This window comes from Pseudochaenichthys georgianus, chromosome 10 (assembly GCF_902827115.2).
Source record: "Pseudochaenichthys georgianus chromosome 10, fPseGeo1.2, whole genome shotgun sequence".
In the NCBI taxonomy this organism is placed as follows: domain Eukaryota; kingdom Metazoa; phylum Chordata; class Actinopteri; order Perciformes; family Channichthyidae; genus Pseudochaenichthys; species Pseudochaenichthys georgianus.
In genome coordinates, this window is record NC_047512.1 from 23,649,498 (window position 1) to 23,664,480 (window position 14,983).

Below are 14,983 nucleotides of genomic sequence, written 5' to 3' on the forward strand. Positions count from 1 at the left end.
GGCTTTGCTGATGCAATCATTCAACCGCGCTCTTCAAAACAGGCACGAACCTTAAGGTTTTCTTTATCAATGCTCAAAAAACATTATAGTCCGACTCAAATTTGAACCTGAACATAAATGCTGTGCTGCCTGGGGATGCTTCAAGCGCTCAGAGAAAGGAGTATGAATGTAAGGTTTCCCCACTGACATAGAGAGGAGGAAAGAATGGCTGGCTCAAGTCAGCAGGAGCAATGTAACTATCACAAAAGACAACAACAGCAACAACATATGTGAGGTAATCATATTTTTCACAAAACGAAGACCACACCATTGGGAAGCTTAACGTCTGATTAATAAAAATAACAGGGAGAGGCTTGCAAAGCTCTGGGAGTTGAGACTCAGGTGCGGGGTGAGGGTCTCATTGCAGGTCTTTAGGCTCCAGAATCCCCCTGGGGTTCTTGTGCTGAAAGAGGGAGACAGGAGAAAGGGTTAGATACATCTAGCAACCAGAGGATGGGAAATTGCCGACCTATTTTAAAACGTACCTTGTGTTTTCACTCTCACTTAAGTCCCTCTCCCTTTGCCATCAATCCAACATCAGCTGAGCTGCAACATAATACAGACAGGTAATAATCAACAGAATCACAAAGACATAATATGACTCTGCTAAAAACACTCACCCATAAATTACGTTTTTGTTTACTGTTTGGAAGTCTCAAATATCCACTCTAAATCCATATCGATAGCGATGTATCACAAAAATAGCTCTCTTCCTTATTATTGTGTAACGTTAACTATATTATACTAGCTTGAACTCCAAAATGGATATCCTCATTTCACCACCTCCACCCACTACAATCACACGCCCCAACTCCCTCCACCCGGATAAAAGCACGTTAAGAAGCCCCTTTTCTCTAATTCCACAACGTTGGAGGAAATAACATTAGGAGAACGGATTAATAGGCTGTTTGTGGTTAACGTGTGTTGCTAACGTTATCCGGCATTCTAGCCTAATCTAATCTGTTATCTGTAAACGTCAAATATACTGATTGAAGGGATAATCCACTAACATCCTTTAATACACATGTGTAGTTAATTTGATTCAGATGTTCTGATAATATCCGCAATATAAATCTTTAAATGTCTTCTTACCTTTAAAAGTCCATCACGAACGGTCGGGTCTATTATGCTGCAACCATAGACTGCTAGCTGCAGATCCTCTCAATAGTTTCCCGGAAGTGCTCCGCGATCCGTCATTGCTGTAAAAAACTGGTCCATTGGAGTGAACGGAGATGTCGGAACTCTTCTCTGGGCGGGGTCGGACATCCAACCCCGCCTTTTATCCGACCCCGGCCCATTCCGCGTTCCGCAGCGAGGACCACCATTCATTCCGATGGCTGGCGTCTATGTCACGTGATCTTCAAATGTCTCCCTGCAGAAAAAGAAAACATGGCCGAACTTCGTTTTATTCTAGTTGTAAAATGCCTATTTTAAAGTTAGTTTGGCCATTAAAATGCGTTTTGATGTCATTTGATGCGAGAAATATGAGTTGTTATTTCAGATTATGTGTGCAGTGGATGTACATGATCTTTAGTTTGCTAGTTATTACGAAGATTACTTCAGGAAATCGCGACGTTTTCATTGTTACCAAGGTGGTTGCTAGGGACGCTGCTATCGATATTATTTCTGTTATGTTGTGTAACTGTTTAATGGTGTTATCTTTATTGCTACACCCTTCCCCGTCAATATATAGTGTTGGTCCACAGCCTAAACATATTAGTTTAACAAAATCCGCATCTAAAGATAGCCTACGTTATTTCCCCCCTGTGCAATTCCAGTCTCAAATCTCACAGCACACCGTCATTAACAAATACCGGAAACAGACCGAAATAATAATAATACCTTATTCCGAGTGTGCTTGCTTTTCTCTTTGAAAGTCATCACATAACGGCATTGTAATACACGGTTCGGCGGCATTACATATTACATATCTGCCGTAGTTCTGTATTTATAGAGCCCTGATGAGAAGACAAACATGAGGAACTGAAAACGTGACGTGGATCATAAATATATCAGCCATTAAACAACATCTTACATTTCTTTTCACACAATGCGTCTCCTTGCAGTATCAACACTAATTCGGCTCACTTTTATATTTGATCCAATTGGTAGATAGGCTGTATTTACACCATAAAGGTGCACAGTTGATATAAAGGGACACCTGGTGGTTAAAGCATGTTATTGAATTTCAATATTTTTATTATTAGATATTAATACGATCCCTATAAAGTATATTCATTACTCGTTATTCTCTACTAATTGTTAATTAAAGACTGTATGTAATGACTATTTTGCACATCCCTTTCAAGATTTCAAGATTTTCTAAGGTTTATTGACATATCATATAGGCCTACACAACTGTGGTGTAGTTCTACACTGAATGAAAAACTTGGGTTGCAGGTTCCTCAATAGTGCATTACAAGACATCTATCAATATTTGTGCATACCTCCAGCAATGTTAACTATGTTGAAGCACTTATTTTAACTGATATTATACATAATGTATTATACTCTTATAGATGTATGTAGATATTTCATCTCCGGCCTTGTCAGGTATTGAACAATCAATAAATAAAGAACACAGAATTGTTGAATATAAAACACAGAATGTATGTGATTATACTAAATGATTTTCAAATAAACACAACTGCATATTTAACTGTTACACATGCTGATGTAACGCAAATGTTTCAACTTGGGATCAATAAAGTATATCTTATCTTAAGCTGATCGATAGCTACTGCCATATTTGCACAATGTGCCTCTGAACCTTGACAAGTGCATGTTTCAGGCTTATCAATTAATGTAATGTAATGTTATCACAGGGGTCACACACATAAGACCAGCTGTTAAATAAAGCTCTTCTGACCTTAGCTGGCATGTGGGTATATATATTAATACTGCCCATATTGGGCACAAGCAATTTTCACCCATTTATTAATTATATGTTTTAAATGTGAGTGTTTCCTTTCCCCTAAACCTCCAGGGATGTACACAGTTTAATACTGGCAACTTCTTATTATGGGAAATACGAAAACGTCTTTTAAAACTACAACTCCCAGTAGAGACGTGCCATAGAGAACATGTTGCGAAACAGAATAGAGAACCGCAGTGACGCGTCCTAAAACCCGGATGTAAACTTCTTCCGGTTCCTTCGTCAAAAACGCAATGCAATTTCTCCATAGGATTTTGGAAAATAGCTCGAAATAAGGTCTGTGGTTGACACACATTTAAGAGAAGGATCACGTTTTGTTCAGCCGGATAATCTCCACATGTCTCTCCTACTTTTATAATTTTTGAATCATAAATCTAGTCGCCAAAAGCGAAATGCTAACGTTATGCTATAAACGAACTACAAGCCAGTACAGCAGCGTCGCACGACTTCAACGTCACGCCAACTTAAGATCGTTTCAACTGACTTGCACTGAAACTGCACTTTGAACACTTTAAATATATTAACATTTTAAACTGTATACCCCGTTTATCTAGGCCCTTTTTGTTTTATGTATAGGCTACATGTCACACTGTGGGAAACGATATTTCTGGATGTATAACACATGTAGAATTTGTTTACAATAAAGCTGACTTTGACTTCCGCGTGCTTGCATATTTTAACAAAGCTTTTCATTTTAGCCACACTGAATTTAACTAGATGTCATGGCTGTGTCAATTACCAGTCTGATATCGTTTTACAAAGATGACAAGAAGAATGGAGATAGAGGAGAGAACCACTACAAGTCAGGACACGGGCAGCCTAGATGAAGGTGTGCTTACCGGTGTTGTCAGGGCTAGCATGAGGGACAAGGTTTATAGAGTGTCGGTGAGTAGTTATAGCAAGAGTACCGTTAACCTAGAGTTCATTTATTCACATTAATTCCCATCAACAAATCCATTTTATGTGTCACATGAAATCTTTATTAGGCAAGGCAAGTTTATTTATATAGCACTTTTCAACACATGGCAATTCAAAGTGCTTTACAAAAAATGAAAGACATTAAGAAATGGCATTTAAAATCAGTCATTAAAAAGCAAAGCTAATAAAATAAACATTAAAAGAAAAAATACATGGATAAAAGTTACAGTGCAGTTTAAGATGTGAATAGTTCAATTAAAAGCAGCGGCAAAAAGAAAAGTCTTCTTGCTGGATTTAAAAGTAGTCAGCGTTGCAGCGGACCTGCAGGTTTCTGGGAGTTTGTTCCAGATGTTTGGAGCATAATAACTGAATGCTGCTTTACCATGTTTAGTTCTGACTCTGGGGACAGAAAGCTGACCAGTCCCTGAAGACCTGAGAGATCGGGATGGTTAATCATTTAGCAGGAGGTCAGAAATGTATTTTGGGCCTAAACCATTCAGTGCTTTATAAACCAGCAGCAGTATTTTGAAATCTATTCTTTGACACACAGGAAGCCAGTGTAAAGACTTCAGAACAGGAGTGATGTGATCCACTTTCTTAGTGTTAGTGAGGACTGCAGCTTCCTAATAGATGTTTTAGTGAGACCTGTGAAGACACCATTGCAGTAGTCCAGTCTACTGAAGATAACGGGACAAGTTTTTCCAAATCCTGCTGTGACATTAGTCTTTTAATCCTAGATATGTTCTTTAGGTGATAGGCTGATTTAGTAACTGTTTTACTGTGACTGTTGAAACTCAGGTCAGAGTCCATGACTACACCTAGATTTCTGGCTTTATCTGTTGGTTTGAACATTGCAGACTGAGGCTCAGCGCTAACTTTTATACGTTCCACCTTGGCTCCAAAAACCATTACCTCAGTTTTATCTTTGTTTAATTGGAGAAAGTTCTGACACATCCAGTCATTGATTTGTTCAATGCACTTACTCAGTGTTTGAAATGGAGCATAGTCTCCTGGTGAAATGGTTAGGTAAATGTGTGTGTCATCTGCATAGCTATGCTAACTTATTTTGTTGTTCTTCATTATCTGAGCCAATGGTAGCATGTAGACGTTAAAGAGAAGAGGCCCCAAGATTACACATTTTACACACCAGAAAACACAGAAATATCCATGAAATAAACATACAGTAGGCTATAATTGGGAAGGCATTATAAATGTAAATATATTTTAAATAATAAAACAATCCCACCACCACAGGTATCTACAGGAGAAGAGGGAATTCTCTCCACAAAATGTGAATGCCCATGTGGAGAATGGAAATGCAGTCATGCGGCTGCATTAGCCATCTTTGCCATCCACACTTTCAGCTGCACTGACACCCCCTGTCAGTGGAAGAAGCCAAAGGCAGCTAAACGTACGCATTCAGTGGAGGAGCTATTTCCTCCAACCAATAACTCATTCAACCCGCTGACAAGAGAGCCCACCTCCGAAGATCGTGACTGGCTGAGGGACAGACTCGGGGGCAGGTTCTCAGGAATGTCTTGGCTTCTCTCCCCCGAGCCAGAAGAGGAACACTACAGCTTGGAAACACTTACTGTTCCTAAAATTCTCAAATCTGTTGGGCATCAGGGACCTGAGGCAATTGTGGCAAGCATGGCATTGTCTGAGGAGCAACAGAGGGCAATTCAGGTGGCTACACTGGTCAGCGAACCAACCCAAACTGGCATTTGTTCAGGAAAGGAAGGTTGACTGCCAGCAACGTTGGAGCTGTCCTGAGGTCAAAGCGTGTGACTGCTTCCCTTAGTGCCAGGGTGCTAGGGCAACAACAGGCCCTTGGTGGTGTTTTGTCTGTACAGTGGGGGACTATGAATGAATGTGAGGGCGTCAGGGCATTCACCACTGCAACCCAGATGCAGGTCCATGAGTCAGGTTTGTGGCTCTCCCAATCAGGAGTGTTGGGGGCATCTCCAGATGGTCTGGAAGGGTCTCCCGCTGTGCTGGAGGTAAAGTGTCCCTACGGAGCCAGGGAAATGACAATTAGTGAAGCATTGCAAGTCAAGGGCTTCTGTGTCAGTAAGGAAGAGAAACATTCAGCCTGCGTGAGGAGCATCCTTACTGGCACCAAGTGCAAGGTCAGCTTCACCTCACTGCAAGAAAGAAGAAGAAATTGTGAATCGTTTTTAATTTACATTTACTCGCCTTTGCAATGTTGTGGTTGTTAGAGTGTTACCCCCTAAACGCACCAGGAGCGTCTGCGCCGCGTTACGTTGCGGCTGCGCCACGCTGCGACCTCCTCCTGCGACCTAACACACCAGGCGCGTTTCAAAACGTTGCGGAAGCGGAGCGTCGTGTGTGCAGCCTCGCAGTTCTTAATTAACTTTAAAACATTAATATGTAGTTGTTACCTTCCACTCCACAAACTGCAGCGACTAAAAACCAGGCCTTGTCCTTTCTGATGTTGTCCTTGTAAAAAGCATTGGTTACATCGTATACAATGGTGTGTTTCTCCACTTCCATTATGAACTCCTCGTCGTCCATTGTGCGTATCGTAGTGGAGGTGTTGTGATGAAGGAGGGGGGTCTGCTAAATTAGTATATACGCGTGATGGGCCTGGCCCGGATGCTCACCTTTCCACTTCCTGCGAGGGGGGGGCTGCCTGTCCGACCTTACGGCTGCGCCGCGGCAAAAATAGGATTCATCCTAATTTTAGAGAAGCGCTGCGCCGAGCCGCTTCTGGGACGCGTCTGAGACGTAACGCGGCGCGTGTGGTGGAATAGCACCCATTGACTAGAGTGGCCGCGATCCTTACGACCGCCGCGGCGCAGCCGTAACGCGGCGCAGCCGTAACGCGGCGCAGCGCAGACGCTCCTGGTGCGTTTAGGGGGTTAGGCTTCCTGTCAGCTCGTCTGTTGGGAAGATATAAAATATTAGTTTCATGGAAGTCACATCGTCACAAATAAGAGCATTAAGACATACAGTACATAGGCTAAAACATAACATCTAAAGATATAACCTTGCACTTTGTCTCGTGAACATTTTCACTATTTTGACATTTTTATAGATCAAAATTGAACTAAAGAAATAAAGGTAGATTAATCCATATTGAAAATAGGTGTCAGCTGCTACACTAATTATAATAGTTATATTTCTTAATTAATTAAGATATTACTGTATTGATCCCAATTGGGGAAATGTTTGTGTTGCAGCAGCATAACAAGAAAAACAAAATATAAGTTATTATATATACAAAAGTATGTTAGGGATGGAATATTAAATTGAATATAAATGTAAAATGTACATGTGATGTTACGTCCAAGAGAAGCTATGGAGCAGAGAGTTCTCTGCCAGCCAGAGGTGATTTGTTATTAGTTCAATATGTCAAACTGATTTCCCTGACTACAATCTTTAGTTACATGGTGAAACGTTATGCTGCTTGTACTAATTAGACTTATCATATAAGCCACACAGGTTTTAATAGGATGTATTCATTATCTTTACTTATTTTGCGGTCTTTTCAGCAGTGCCATCTCTAAAACGGCGATACACTACCCATCATTTACATTTCACCGTGACATGGACAACAATGTAACGTCAGCTTACCTCATGGCACGAATCCAGACTCTCCTTTGGAAAACATTGGCCGGGAAACGATAGAACGAGCACGTTTCATGCGAAGACCTGTGGCTGCAACCCGGAGCAAAGCAACCATTGCGTAGCTAACTAGTAGCGCTAGCTTTAGCTAACGTTAGCCAATGAAACGAACTGCCGAGTAAAATTGGAAAACACTGGCAATTAATTGTTCTATAATTTATAAAACTACGGTGTTAAAAATGACCATTTCAAAAATAGAGATTCTAATGGTAAGATATAGATATACAGATACTAAAGAGACTACAGATAGGCTACTAAAGATAGGCAGGTACTTGCTTTCAAGCAGAACACAGGGGAAAACAAACTTAGCGGGAGTGTTTACGTGTGTAGGCGTAATGACGTACAACGGACTCGACCATTTCTGTAGTCCTATTCAGCCACTCGGTAACAACCATCGTTTTTCAGACACGTAAACTCTTCACAAATCACCAGTGGGGTCACTGCTGATGTATCTACTGTCGTAGAACAAAACGTGATTTATCTCTTAAATTTGTGTCAACCACAGACCTTATTTCGAGCTATTTTCCAAAACCCTATGGAGAAAATACATTGCTTTTTTGACGAAGGAACCGGAAGTGCTAAAAATGCTAACTTACTTCCGGGTTTTAGGACGCGTCACTGCGGTTCTCTATTCCACCACACGCGCCGCGTTACGTCTCAGACGCGTCCCAGAAGCGGCTCGGCGCAGCGCTTCTCTAAAATTAGGATGAATCCTATTTTTGCCGCGGCGCAGCCGTAAGGTCGGACAGGCAGCCCCCCCCAGGTAGTGTAGTGTCTTCTGCCGTCCAAAAACTCCGAAAAAATATTTGTTTCTCCGAATCGAAGGGGGAAAATACAAAAGCATTGCACACAATTCAAACCAATCAATTTTGTGTAATTAACAAGGACAATTTGGTGTTTTTTAGTCGATGAGTAGTGCAGATATCACTGTAAAATCAATCGACAGTAAGGAGAATAGGCTACTTACTTCCGGGTGTAAAATTCTCCGTTATCCAATGGGAATGGACGCTCGTAATACAAGACATGATCATTATCTTTTAAATAACGTTAACTAAAGGGAACAATCTATTTGACACAGCTGAAGCTCTGGCCTTCCTTAAAAACAAACTAATTTAATCAAATTAACAGTTGCATTACACACAATGCACGTTGTAGAAATGCGTGTGTGCACCACGACAAAGGAGCCTCATTCACTTTACATTGGGGTTGTTTGCGTGGTGCCGACACGCAAATGTAACAAAGTTCGTGACTCCACCACGCATTGTGGTGTTAAGGAGTCGTGGTGGAGTCACGCATTCTGGTGAGATCAGGTTGGATTAACTACATCATCGTTTTTATCGTTGTAATGCCATTGAAGACCAGTTTAGACCAGACAATGAGGAAGGTAAGCCGTTAGCCTGGCGTATGTTAGTACCTAGCGCCACTTGTTTTGATGTACGTTTTTGTGGATAACCTCGCGAGTTTGTATCTTTCAGTGTTGAGGTGGGCACCGTTAGATTCTGTGTCTCCTTGCGATCATAAACGATGTGTTGGATGTGCGGCTAGGATAAGTAATAAGGGAGCTAGGAGTGATTTTCGGTGCAGTAATAGGTTAGCATTTTCGCTCGGGGCTAATTCAGAGGCTCACTGTTAGCATTGTTTTTTTAATTTTTTTATTCCGGATCGTATGCCACTCTATTCGACCGAATCGGTTCATAAGCATAGGCCATGGGATGCCTGATAACTGTAGATGCTTCCACATCAATGTCATCTCCCGACGAATAGTCAAATTCATCGTTCAAAACGTCGATCTCATTGCAAAATTCCTCCATCGCTGCCATATCTGCTACGTTGTGTTGACTTCCGGTGGAGCGAAAACACAGCCAGTGACGTCACCATTTGGGACTCCCCTAATGGCAGCGGCCTGGTCCCGGAATTCCCCACCCGGCCGGCGGATAATTAATTTTCTTTTGGCGAGTAATATCATATACAATAAATATTACGATCAATATCCATTGTAAAATGAATAAACTACCGGAATATTATAACTGTAATTGGTGTTTCCTTTCCCCTTTAAACGTCTGCTGCTTCCCCTCCCCTCTACTCGGTTCCCCTCCTCGGTCCTCCGCTCGCATCTCCTGTGGGCGGGACTAAGTCTCGAGGAGGGGAGCCGAGGAGGGGACATTTAAGAATTGAGAAGCCTCTTGTATATATAAGGTGTGAACGCGATCTGTACTTAGTTCATGAGAAGTAAAGAGTTCTCATGAACTAAGTTCTCATGAACCTTTGTGGGAAAAGTACTACGGTGTGAATGCGCGGTATCTGACAAGGTCATGTATCAGTAATGAAACTATTAATAAAGGAAATCAAATCAGAGGGTCACTATCTTTTGTGCTGTTGAAAACAATCCCTGTGTAGCTGGAGGAAGGAGCAACATCCATATATCTTGGTTTATTAAAACAAATATTTAAACTAAATTAAAACAATCAAATAAATACGACTTTTGTAATGTAAGGCAGTGCTCAGATTTTGCACTGTTGTGTCTGAAGTAAAAGCAGCTGGAGAATGACTTGGTTCTGAAAAAAGGCATAGTCATAGTTCAGGCATCTTTACGTCAAAAAACACAGTAACTCAAAACTAAATATAGAAAATCATAGAAAATACCATAAAAAGGTATAGTATAGCATGTTTAACAAAATGTAAACTAGTTTGTCGTAAAAAACTGTTTAGTGTGTCCAAAAATATCAGAAAACAAGTCATAGCATATTGTGTTGAATAAAGTCAAAATATAGTCTTTTGCAGTCATAGTATCGCAGGTTTAAAATAAGTCAAAGTGAATAATGTTGAAACATTCCGAAATAAGTCATGGCATTGTATTTGAAATAAAATCATAAGAAGGCACGTTATGTTGAATAACAATCACAATGTAGTATCAGACAAATGTTAAAAAGTCATGGTATAGGATGTCATGAAACAATCTTGGTATTGTATGTTGAAAAAAAAATCATTGAATCGTATGTTGGAAAAAATCATTAAAAGTCTTAGTATATTGAGTTGAACAATTAATTGTAGATTATGTCAAAAGATGTGAAAAAGGGGATATAATTGAATGTCTGAATCAACGTCTAAGTATAGTATGTGGAAAGATATCATAGAAAATGTTACTGTCGTGTTTCATGAGATATCTGAGAAAAGGTCACAGCATGACTTTCCATTTAGCTGACGCTTTTATCCAAAGTGACGTACAATAATAGCAAATTGTATAATATTTAAAAAAAAAAATCATAGTATATAAGACATGTTACTTGTTAGATGCTTTTATCCAAAGCGACTTACTGTGGGCAATCCCCACAGGAGAAGGTGAAGTGCCCATGGACACAACGACATGCAGTGGGGTTTGAACCTGTGCTTCCCTGTTCCAAACACCAACGCACTAGTCCACTACGCCACACACCTCCCTTTAAAACATGTTTTATAGTATAACATGTCAAAAAAAGTAATTGTAGAGTATATCAAAAGTATCCTAAAAAGTCTAAAAGTATATTATGTTGAGAAAATTCATCGTAAAGTATTTGAAAATAGAGCATAGTAAAAAAAGACATAGTATATTATGTAAACAAAAAGTCAAAGTTTAGTGTTTATACAAAAACTCATAGAACAGCATGAGATAAAACAATTAAAATATAGTTTGTCAAAAAACAATGTCATAGTATAATATGGAAACAAATATCACACGAAAAAAGCAAAACAACTTTATACCAAAAATGAAAACATCTCTAAACTTCTCAGAAATCCCACACCTGTGCAGGCGCATCAGAGGCAGAGAGATTTTTTCCTGTGACAAAGACGCACAACGACTGAATGGTTGTTCCCTTCCCCCCCCCCCTTCTTCTATATTGTTAGGTAACATAAAGGAACAAGTATAGTTCAAACTACTTTGTCCTGTCAAATTCTGCATTATGTCATTTAACTCATTTTGGCAGGAGATCCAGTTGCTGATTTTGGGGTATAGTCAAATGTGGATTATGTCCTTCCTGCCTTTACTCCATCCGCCCTCTGTCTCTTTGTCCATTTATTTGTCCTCGCCTACTTATGTGTCTCGTTCATGTCCACACACCTGTTGAACAGGCAGGGACATTTAGTTGCTAATGAGGGAACAAAGCCAACACAGTTTCAATGTGAGTTTTTATTATTTATTTTATTTAACAGCTCAGGACAGATGCAGACAACAAACATCCAGACAAACACTTGAGTTCTAAAAATAATTAGAGCACTAATTACAATTAGAACCCAACGATATTATATTATCAAATTAAAAAAAAGCATCCCTCCAAAACCTGTACCAATAGTAATAGTTCAACACAGTCTGAATGCCATTGAGTGTTTCAAAAAAGCCCCAAAACCTTTGTTTAACTACAAAAGGTTAAGGCCAATGTTTTATTAAATTCAAATATATATATATTAAATGAAAATTAAATTAAATCTTGTTTCACATAAATTGTGAGCAAAATGAAGTATTAATCAATTGAACATAATCTGCGCTGAGGTGGAGGAGTGAGATCCACCTCAGCGCCCGGCAGGACCTGGTAAATCTGAAAGAAGTCGCTGTTACCCAGATCTCTGATAGTGAGTTTGACTACTGCGTAGTTGAAATCTAATGTTATTTTTTTTTTAAGAGAACTATAATCAACCCATTTAATCAAAGTCTTTCTCAAAGTTTCAATGATTGTTTCAGGGAAGTCTGGGGGAAATTTGAGTGAGTCAATGCATTCCAATCCATGCTCCATATGCTGACTTTTCAGAAATCCAACATTACTGTTAGCCAACCCACGAAGATCATTGTAAGCAGATTCAAAGGCTTCTTGTACGTCTTTGTGTCTATCTTTAACATTTTCGTTACTAAGGATAGCTTTATATTCTTCTATTTTTTTTTTGTCCAGGGTAAAGCAGATTTCCTGGTACCAGTTAACATCTGGGTAAAGATCACTGAAACCATCCAACCAACTTGAGACGTCTTGTTTGTTAAAGATACCTGGTCCACATAGTCCCCAAGGCACTTTGAAGAACACTGTAGTCATAATGCCAGGCCATTGACTGTCCCATTGATAGGCTTTCTTTATAAGTTGAAACATACAGCCAGGTTTTTTATCTCGTCTCTTTAAACACGGACTATATTGGGTATATATACAAATGGACACAACTTTGTTTCCATATTTCTGCAAAAAAATATCAAGTTTTTCAATTACAATTTCCTCACTGTGTTTTTTCTTACAAGGATCTGGATACTCAGCTTCAAAAATCTCTGTTTTAAAATCTTTCATTTCAACAACAGCATATGCATATTGTTTATAGGGGTCCTTAATATGGTGTTTTGGGAACATTTGGAAAGGTCTACCGGCACACGGTGCATTAATACTGAATCCAGGTTCTATTTCTGAATTACGTTTCATTACACGATTATAAAGTGACTTAGGGACAGACATATTTAGTAGTTCTTTCAAATTATTGTTGGCATTTCGAACACCAAGCAACACCTTTGGTCTATTTGCTGTTGTTGATGTCCCTGAATTAGAATCAATGGCACAGTGATGATCTTCCAGATGCTGGTCTTCTTCCCTAGAAAATAAATATAAAGGTTTGACTTTATTCACAGGACAAAACAATATGCTTAAGATTGTTATTTAACTGTTTAGCACAACAATGCTGCATGTACTGAATTCATAAAGCATATTGTCAAAAGCTAACAGATTGTCAATGGCTGATTTAACTTGTGTGCTAAAGGGCGATGTGTTGGATTGAAGATCTCTTCTTGTTGTGAAAAGAAACAAACTATATATATATTTTACTTTCACATGTTTATATTTTGTATTGAGATCTGCAGAAGGTTTAGACAAAGATAAATAAAAACAAGCTGTAAATATCAAGTTGTGGTGACGTGTTAAGTCTCTTTCTGTATCTTGAATGCAGACTGATCAATGTTAGAGACAAATAAATATTAAAGTTGGATTGAGTCATTCGACCCACTGAAAGCTGTATTTTAACATTTACCTGTCTCAGTTTCATGGGACCCAATACCTAGTAACTACTACTTAACTAGTTTCAGTTAATACAGCATTTTATTTCTTAGACGATACCTTTGGGGTGAGGAGGGTTCTGGCTCGGTGGAAGTGGAGGAAGACATCTCTTCACTCTCAGGCGCTTGTGGAACTTGTTGTCTGCTTCTGTCCGTCTTAGTGGAGAAAACAAAATGTTACCATCTTCTGATGTTAAAGTCTTTATTGTCATTAGTGGAAAACACGTCTGTTATGAACGGCTGAATGCTTTGCCTGTGGTATTGCTGCGTGCACATTTGAGGTAGTGCTTCATTTTCTAAAGCTTCTTTTTCCATCCTGCATTTTAGCCTTTTGTTTGAACCCTGTTGTATGTCAATAAGTAAAGCAGAGCAATACTGTTCAAATTGAAAATGTTCTGTAAAAGTTCAAATGTTTTTTGTTTGTTTCTGGAATTAAATCAAATAAAAAGAGCTGTTGTCATTTTTTATCAATGGAAAATGGAAACGGGAATGATCTTCTATTCAAATGTTTCTTTAAAGTTTGATAAGCATTTGATGAATGAAATGCTTAGTTCTCAAGCTCTTCATCAGTGCTCAAACAAATATGTATAAAAGTAGATAACCTAAGTAAAAATGAGAATTTAGGACATAAAATAGTGCAGAAGCTTAAGTAAATAAAAAAAAATGTGCCAAACAGATGTACAGTAATTTCAATATATATATATATATATATATATATATATTGAAATAAAATAATGTAGAGTAACCTTACCTGCATGATGAGAGGGTCTAAATTACTCTGGAGAAACAAAGAGACAGAACAGTTAGGTGGACAAAATGTAAAAGTAAAAATAATGGCTAGTAATGGCTTTTTGTGTTTGATTAGTTTTAGGCTTATCATAACTGAACTTTACAGGCCAGTTTTTCAAAGTTACACGGAGAATATACAAACAAAACACAATACATGTAGAGAAACAGAAAATGTATTGAAAATGTTCTGACTCACCAGATTTGAGTCTGAGACCAGCCCAAGCAGGGGCTGGCAGTTGTTGTTTTGTAATTTAGTTAATTCAAACTGGTCGATTAGATTTAGGTTAATATCAATGGATGTCGAAAGATTCGCCAGCCCCTGCTTTGGATACATTCTAATTGTTCTTTTTTCTCTTCTAATTTCTGGGTTTTCTTCATGAAGTGGCTGCTTATAAACCCTCCCTTAGCCAATCGTTGTGGCCAATCTTTGGTCGCCATGCCCAGTTTGCTTACGTATGCAGATGCGTGGGAGCATGATGTTTCTTATAGGTTTCACTTTCGTTTTTCTTCAAAAGGTGTGTACAATGAAACTTTCCTGAATCCCAAGGGTCAAAGGCAAAGCAGACAATCGACATATATTTTATTTATTTATGTAACTGTAT

General features: G+C 39.1%; 2 long non-coding RNA genes across 2 annotated transcripts; both read right to left on the reverse strand.

Annotated features, from left to right (window-relative positions):
* LOC139434598 (uncharacterized) lies at positions 1 to 1,316 on the reverse strand. Its single transcript, XR_011643922.1, has 3 exons — positions 1,132 to 1,316; positions 525 to 585; positions 1 to 442 (listed from the first exon to the last, which is right to left on the reverse strand). It is a non-coding gene; the product is annotated as an uncharacterized lncRNA (long non-coding RNA).
* A 10,371-nt stretch (positions 1,317 to 11,687) lies between these two features.
* Positions 11,688 to 14,727, reverse strand: LOC117453934 (uncharacterized). Its single transcript, XR_011643923.1, has 4 exons — positions 14,578 to 14,727; positions 14,344 to 14,370; positions 13,654 to 13,748; positions 11,688 to 13,135 (listed from the first exon to the last, which is right to left on the reverse strand). It is a non-coding gene; the product is annotated as an uncharacterized lncRNA (long non-coding RNA).
* Positions 14,728 to 14,983: the final 256 nt, after the last annotated feature.